The 8,609-nt window shown below is 48.0% G+C and overlaps 1 long non-coding RNA gene across 1 annotated transcript; it reads left to right on the forward strand.

The window, feature by feature from the left end:
• The first annotated feature begins 1,171 nt into the window (after positions 1-1,171).
• On the forward strand, positions 1,172-3,248 carry LOC110581244. Its single transcript, XR_002480381.2, has 3 exons — positions 1,172-1,183; positions 1,668-1,737; positions 3,207-3,248. It is a non-coding gene; the product is annotated as an uncharacterized LOC110581244 (long non-coding RNA).
• Positions 3,249-8,609: the final 5,361 nt, after the last annotated feature.

An 8,609-nucleotide genomic window follows, 5' to 3' on the forward strand; every position in this document is an offset into this window, starting at 1 on the left:
GTGGCCGCTTTTCTGTTCAGAGAGTTGTTGCTCTTCTTTTCTTCGACCTCCTCTTGAGGTCGTAGGTGTTCAGATTGGTTTGATCCCTATCCAGCTGACTTCCTGAGAGGAGACGAAATCCAGGTCTCCTACTCCTCCGCCATCTTGCTCTACCCCTGGAGAATGTGCATCTTAATAGAAAGAGCAGAGGGTGATCAGGATGTGTGAAAGATGCTCCTTTGGGAAGAACCAACTTGATCCAGCCTTTGGAATCTTAGAGTTACTGAGGATGGGCTGGATACAAATGAATCCTTCCGTCCCCATCAGTACTGGGTCCTGAGTCATCCCATGTTTTATATCCTCAGTAGACATAGAACAAAACCTAGGGACCCCCACAAGGCTCATACATTTCCTTAGCTTCCTGAGCTCCAAGTCTGACCAGTGACTCCTGCCTGAGCCTGCCAGGGACTGTGGACACTGAGCTGGGCTGTGGCAGTGCCAGGTGACTCTCTCCTTGGTCCCCAGGAGCTATTCAAGAAGGTGGTGCCCAGTCATTGCCTGGGCTCCACCTGGTCCAAGAGGAACAAGCCTGGCAATGAGCACCTGGCACCCACAGTCCACACCACCATCACCCATTTCCAAAGTGTGACCAGCTGTGTCCTCACCACCTGCCTTGGGGACCCGAGCATGACAGCCCAGGACAGGGCCAGGGTAGTGGAGCACTGGATCCAGGTGGCCCAGGTATGCTGGGGGAGTTCCAGTGGAGTCCCACTCTGGATTCTGAGGAACTGCCTCTTAACCTTCTCAGTTCTATGGTCTGAGCCCCTCCAGAGTCCATAGGCCTTTCTTGCCAGAGGCACACTGACTTTGACTCACATGTACCAATGGTGTACTTCCTCCCTGGCTTCTTCTTTGAATTAAACAAAATCCTCCTCCCTGTGAATGTTATTCTTCTGCCCCTAAATGTGCAATTCCAGAGCTCCCTGAGCATCTGTTTCATCTGGGAGGGGAGGAGAGGGTGGTATAAACTGAGGGGACTGAATCTAGAGCAAATAGGGATCTAGCTCCCCACCTCACAGCTCATTTTCTTTCCTCCCCAGGAGTGCCAAATTGTGAAGAACTACTCCTCTTTGCATGCCATCCTTTCTGCTCTGCAGAACACCTAGATTTGCAGTCTGAGGAACACATGGTAGAATGTTTCCAGGTAGATAGGCCTCTCTCCACAGGTCGGACCAGAATGGATTAGGCATTTCTCATTGCTCCATTAGTCAGCTGGGAACTCCTGGGAGGCCGCAAACCCTGAGGACAGAGACTGGGCTGATGTTGGGGTCTTTAGCGTCTCTGGGTCTTCAGTCCACCAGTTCGGCTTCAGGAATCAGTTTCTTTATATGTCAGATACTGGGTTGATTTAAGGTGGAGATTTTCAAGTGTTTACAGTAACTGAACCATATGCCCAGAGAAAGCCCAAACTGGGCAACACAGAGAAGCTTAATACAAATGTGAATAGAGGCCTCAGGTGACCACCATGAGAGCTCCCCTCCCCAGTCACAGGGAGACAGTACACAGAGGAACCCAGTAAAAACATTCATTCAGGTGAAGCTTTTGGTTCTGAAATTAAAGGGACTTGCTCTCAAATTCCCCAGGTTATTCCTAAATTTTTCTTTTTTCTTTTTTTTCTCTCCCCTCAGGAAGAGCTACAAAAAATTTAAGAAGCTCCAAAGCCAAGACAAGTCACTCAGCAGGGAACTGATGACCAGGGTAGAGTGGAGGCTGGGGGTCTGGAAATAGAGGAGGACTGAGAGGGAAATGGGACTGGGGAGGATGTGGTTTTGTTAGTTGCTCACTTAACGTTTTAGATTTTCTGGACTTACAGGAAGAAGGATCTGTGTGGCCTATGGGCAAGTGGAGAGGCAGTTTGAGGTACAGGAGTCTCTGGTCATATGATATAGTGATGTTGTCTGGGTGTCGAGCTGGCAACTTTAGCAAGTCTCTTGCTTCCATGAGGGCCCATCCGGCTGGCACTAATGAGTGGATGGGATGGTTAGGGAATCCTTTCTTTCCTAAACAAGCCCAGTGTGCTCTCAGAAAGCCAGCACTCTGCTTTTTCTTCTGTTTTCACAACACCTCCAAGGGGAGGACATCTCCCAGGGATTCCTATGGACCAGGTAGACAAAAAGGCTGCCCAGGCTTGGGTCCAAATGGCTGGGCCAGAGACAGATATGTGTGCCTTCTGTGACTCCACACTGTGCCCCTATAGTAGCTACTGTTATACACTCAGCTGCTATTTCTCACCTGAGTGTCCAGTTGACAATGGCATATGCCCTCAGTGGTTAATGAGGAATGTCTGGGGGAAATGATAGATTCACAGTGGATCCTTTCTTCATCAGAAGCTTCACGTAAATGGGGAAACAAAGTGTCCTGTCATTCTCTTCTCTATGAGTCAGAGGTAGCACTTTCAAGGTTCCCTTCCTGAGTGAATGATGAAAGACTGCTCAGTTGAGGAATGCCCTGAGGAGTTGTTGCTTGGGGGAGGTGAAATCTTTGGCTTTGCCTTAGTTCTGGTCTGGTTGCAGAGACTCCAGATCGGCTAAGGCCAGCAGGAGTTGCTTAACCAGACTTTGAGAACACTCCATGCCTCTCCTTCTGTGGCTTGGCCTAGGCAGGGTCCTGGACATTCCTCAAGAGCCCAGAGGAAAGGATTTCTGGTCAGTGGTGGTCTTAGACTGAGTGAGAGCCACTGAGGCAGGGTCTCTGGCTAAAAAGGAAGAGCGACCTCTCAATCTGTGAGCCCCTGAAAAACTTATTGCCCCTCTTAGGCCTCACCTGGGAAATGCGGAGATGATGATTCTGTGGTGCAGACCTCAGCAAGTGGTGATGAGGTTCAAGGGCAGAAAGGAATGTGTGGATCTTTCTGGATGTGCGAGTGCAGGAAAAATGATGATAGAAATATGGCACTGGGTCCTCAGGAGACTGTGTGAGGAGGGTGAATTTCTCACTTTTTTCAGATGAGGAACTATGTTCAGGGAGGCCAGGCCACAGTCCCTGGGCCATACACAAAGTGAGTGTTGGAGCTGTGATTGATCCAGAATCAGAACACAGTGGGAAGATAGAGTAGCACTGGTACCAGATGATTCAGGTCAGATGTCCAGTGGCCAAAACCAGTAGTGCTGAGGAGAATTTGAGTGAGGGGAGTGTGGTCTCACTGTCCTCATCCTCAATCCTGGCAGGAGGCACCCTCCAAGTTTGTCACCCAGAAGATAAACACCCAGAAATTCCACGAGAGGCAGCAGCAGCAGAAAGTAAGAGCAGGGGCTCCCCCTCCCATCAGGAAGCCTCCAAATCAAGATAGGAGGGGCCTTCTTACTCAAGCCCTAACTCCTCTTGTCACAGTCCCTGAAATCCTTCCTTAGAAGTGACCAGGAAGATGGTGTGTAAAGCTGTGTGCAGGATGTATTTGGGGATAGGGAGTGGCCTGGGTCCACCTACCATGTGATTGGCCAAAGTCATGTCCTGGGAAATGATTAGGAGTCTGGTGGTCTTGGAGGGTGAGGAAGGGGGAACTGGGAGGCAGGCTGCTGAGGGACATAGTCTGCTCCATGTGGGAATCCTGGGGTGGGCTAGGAGGCTAAGGGTGAGTAGTTTTCTGTGAAAGGCTGTGGGGGCTTCTGAGAACAGGGGCTCATCCCACCCCTACCACAATGGCACAGGGTGTTGTCTCCTACCTTTGAACATTTCTCAATGAACTGCTGATGATGCACCTGACGATGGAGGATTATCTGGAGGTGGGTGAGCCTGGGGACTGAGCAGGGAACCATGACTGAGGCTTGGGAGCAGAGAGCCCCTGTGCCGAGCCCTGAGCTGCCAGTACATGGCAAACTTCCTCTCCTGAGAAACTCACAGCCACTCCTGTGAGCTGGTTAATCAAGCCCATCTTAAGGGTCAGTAAAGGGAGACTCTGGTTCCCCAGGATGATGAAGCAGCAGACATGCCTGACTGCAAAGTGCACAAGGTTCTGACAGAGCTGGAATCAGCCTTTTCCTCATATCATGCCCCCTGGGAGAGAGCAAAGTCTGGCCCCTCCACATCAGGAAGCACATAAGTGAATGAGTAGTCCCTTCCTGCCTGAGGCCTCAGCCTCCTTGTATTATCATCAGAAATGGCTGGGCTATAATGTCCCTGAGCTTCTGTCTCCATATCCCCCCTTCTTTGGACCCAGAACCTGGCTAGAGCCTTGTCCTCTTTTCCGTATGTGCCTGGCTCCCTTGGTGGGACCTGGTGGTAGTGCAACATGAGGAGTGGGCATAGACGGGCTAGTAATGACAACTGGGCTCTTTCTGATGGATCTTGATTGCCTTCCAGGGGGGGTGAGGTCAATCTCAGGAAAAGGAATGAGGTGAGCAGCTGTGGCACTTCCTGTAGGATAGGTTGGGGATTGAAAATCAGAGACCCCGCACCCCTATCCCCCAACAGATTGCCTCCTGGCTCCATCCCATGTTTTATGTTTATTGGGCGAGTTTGATGGCAGAGAAGTAGAAGACCCAGCCAACTGACGTTTGCGGGTGGGGGTAGAATCAAGGCAAATTTCCTTGTGGATTGGCTATTTATACCTACCTCTGAGAACAGATATGGCCTGGATGGAATTGAGGGAAGGAGGGTTCCCGTGTATGCAAAGACCCAGGACCTATCCCCTGTCCCCTATCCCCCATGAGGCCTTGTCTGTATCCTGTCCTCCTCTCTGGCCCCAGGAATATGAAATAATGAGGGAGATCCTGCTGCTTCAGGCGGCCTCAAATAATTACAACCTCAAACCTGAGGGGAAATTTGGGACCTGGTTCCGAGACATAAAGAGGCTCAGCGAGAATGAGAGGTGAGATGAGGCCAGGCAGAAGATGGGGGAGGGCAGTGGTAGACTCTCCCTGGTGGCCAGTCCAGAGAACCTGTGTCCATGGCTCTCTGGACAGCCCCAGAACTTTTTGCATTGTGACCCCTGGAGTACCTGGACTTTAGCTGCTGGTCAGACACTGGGAAGGACACCTTAACTGTGGCTCCTGACTGGCTCACAGGTGTCACTCTGTCCTGTAGCTACATCCTGTCCTGCCAGCTGGAGCCCCGATCCTAGTCAGCCAGCAGAACTGGGAAGGCCCAGAAGAGCCAGCCATCGTCAAGCTCAGGGGCGAGTGAGTGTCCTGGCTGGCAGCGCCACCTCTTCCTCAGCTGTGGGGACACAGCTGGGATGCTTGGGGGTTCCAGGACCCCTGCTCTGAGGGGAAGGAGACCTTTGGGAGGCTCTTCCTGTGGTCCCCTGAAGGCCAGGGGAAGAGACAATGATCCCACCCATCTCCCTGACTTCTCTTCTCCAAGGTCTATATATACCTATTTGGAGGGGCAATATTTAGTAAATAAAGGTTTAAATATTATTATATAAAAGTCCTGTTCTTTTACAGCTTGAGTTGTGATTTGATTCTTTTACTTCCTGTGTTAATTTAAATGATGAACAGATGCTCACATTCTTTCTTGAATAAAGAAATCTTGCAGTCATCAGCTTACTCTATTGTAAGAGAGGAGAAAGTCCATGCCACGCTCTTACTTGAAGGGGCCCCCAATTCCCCTTCCTCAGAGGATATGTTCACTTCAGTGTTGCTCACCTGTAAGGAGCAGTGACAGTCCTCCAACCTCCCAGGGTCTAGAGGTTGAGGCTACTCTTACAGACATAGGAACAATCACTGAAATTGGGAGTCTAACACTTGACAGGACCACTTCCTGACCCAGGACAGTGACTACCTTTCCACACTATGAAGGAAGAGGAAACATTTGTGGCTTCTTTTGTTGAAGTTTCTTTTGACAAAATATTAAAAACTTATAGTTCTCTAGCTCAACATCTGGAATTGCATCAGCATTAAGTAGGGAAAAACATGAAAGAGATCAAACTGTGCACTTGAAAAAGATGAGGCCAGGTGGGGCGGAGCAAGATGGCGGAGGAGTAGGAGACCAGGATTTCATCTCCTCTCAGGAATTCAGCTGGATAGGGATCAAACCAATCTGAACACCTACAAACTCAACAGGAGATCGAAGAAAAGAAGAGCAACAACTCTCTCATCAGAAAAGCGACAACTTTCTGGAAGGTAGGACGGGCGGAGAAGTGAATCCAAGGCGATATTTGGGAGGATAGACGGCGGGGGTGGGGCCTCCGTTGTCCGCTTCTGGCAAGTGATAGAACCACGGAGCACAAAATCAGAACTTTTAAAAGTCTGCTCCGCTGAGGGACGTCACTCTGGTGGCTAAGTGGGGGGTGGAACCCTCCAGGACAGTGTGGTCTCAGGACCCTCGGGGTCACAGAAAGACCGGGGGTGCCTGAGTGTGGCAGAGCTCCCAGGTAACGGAGCAGGGAAGCCAGCTGCAGAGGCAGAGCCCAGGCGCCAGCTCTCAGCTAGGGGTTGCCATAAACCATCATCTGCGGCACAGTCGGGCCCCTGCTCCTCCAGCAGGGACCCAACAAGCGTCAGATCCAGGGAGACTCACCTTCCTCCCCTGGGAGGAGCCGCACGGTAGTGCACCGCAGGGATCTGCTGGGTTTGGAGACTCCACCCGGGGTCGGGTGCCAGAGATAGAAAAGCACGGTCACAGGCCGGATGAGCACGGAGTGCGGCCGGAGACCAGGGAGACGGGAGTGACTGACGGCTTTCCTCTGGGGGCTCACTGAGAAGCGGGGCCCTGAGTTCTCGGCTCCTCCGGGGTAGAGATTGGGAGGCCGCCATTTTCACTTTCCGCCTCCAAAACTGTACGGAAAGCTCGAAGGGAACAAAAGCTCCGGAGAGCAAACCCGAGCAGATTACTTGGTCTGGACCAGGCAAGGGTGGGGCAATTCTGCCTCTGGCAAAGACATTTGGAAACCATGGCAACAGTCCCCTCCCCAGAAGATCAGCGAGAACAGCCAGCCAAGACCAAGTTTACCCATCAATGAGAAAGGCAGAACTCCAGCGCTAGGTGACTACTGCACATAGAATTCATGGCTTTTTTACCATGATTCTTTAGTCTTTCAAAGTTAATTTTTTTTAACTGTCTTTTTTTCTTTTTTTTCTTTTTGAATTTTTCTTTTTCCCTTTTTCAACCAACATCTTATCAATCCCTTTTTTTTTAAAAAAAAATTATTTTTCATTTTTAGAGTCATATTCTATCCCTTCATAGTAGTTACCCATATTTTTGGCTTATATATATAAGTTGTTCTCTCTTTAAAATTTTGAGATAGTTTCTTCTAACAGATTAAAATATACCCTAAATCTCCAGTATATGGTGTTTTCTACTCCCCTGCCTGATCACATCCTCTCCCTTATTTTTTTCTTTTTTTAAATCCTCTTCTTTCTTTTTTCAAACAACTTCTTATCAATTCCTTTTATAAAATTTTCTATAATTTCCATCTTTACAGCCATATTCCATCCCTCATCATATCAACCCTTATTTTTGTACATATATAAATTTTTCTTTCTTTAAAATTTTGGGAGTCACTTTCTTCTAAAAGACCAAAATACACCCCAAATCTAGTGTGTGGCACTGATCTATATATCAGCCTGATCATATTTGATCACCTTCTGGTTTGTTTTTTTTTTTTGTCGTTGTTGTTTTGTTTTGTTTGTTTTCGTTTGTTTTTATCTTTTTCTTTATCTTTTTCTATTTTTTCTTTTCCTCTCTTTCCCTTTCTTTTCCCACTGCTTCAGGTCTTTTCTGATTTGTTTAGAGTATATTTTCTGGGGACGTTGTTACTCTGCTAGCATTTCATTCTCTCATTAATCTATTCTCCTCTGCACAAAATGACAAGACGGAAAAAATCACCTCAACAAAAAGAACAAGAGGTAGTACCGACTGCCAGGGACCTACTCAATACGGACATTAGTACAATGTCAGATCTAGAGTTCAGAATCATCACTTTAAAGATACTAGCTGGGCTTGAAAAAAACATGGAAGTTATTAGAGAAACCCTTTCTGGAGAAGTAAAAGAACTAAAATCCAACCAAGTAGAAATTAAAAAGGCTATTAATGAGGTGCAATCAAAAATGGGGGTGCTAACTGCTAGAATAAATGAGGCAGAAGAGAGAATCAGTAATATAGAAGATGAAATGATGGAAAATAAAGAAGCTGAGAAAAAGAGAGATAAACAACTACTGGATCACGAGGGCAGAATTCGAGAGATAAGCGATACCATAAGATGAAACAACATTAGAATCATTGGGATCCCAGAAGAAGAAGAAAGAGAGAGAGGGGCAGAAGGCATAATGGAGCAAATTATAGCAGAGAACTTCCCTAATTTGGGAAAGGAAACAGGCATGAAAATCCAAGAAGCACAGAGAACCCCTCTCAAAATCAATAAAAATAGGTCAACACCCCGACATCTAATAGTAAAACTTACGAGTCTCAGAGAGAAAGAGAAAATCCTGAAAGCAGCTCGGGAGAAGAGATATGTAACCTACAAGGGTAGAAACATTAGATTGGCAACAGACCTATCCACAGAGACCTGGCAGGCCAGAAAGGACTGGCAGGATATATTCAGAGCACTAAATGAGAAAAATATGCAGCCAAGAATACTATATCCAGCTAGGCTGTCATTGAAAATTGAAGGAGAGATAAAAAGCTTCCAG

The sequence above is a fragment of the Neomonachus schauinslandi genome, unplaced genomic scaffold (assembly GCF_002201575.2).
Source record: "Neomonachus schauinslandi unplaced genomic scaffold, ASM220157v2 HiC_scaffold_556, whole genome shotgun sequence".
Classification (NCBI taxonomy): domain Eukaryota; kingdom Metazoa; phylum Chordata; class Mammalia; order Carnivora; family Phocidae; genus Neomonachus; species Neomonachus schauinslandi.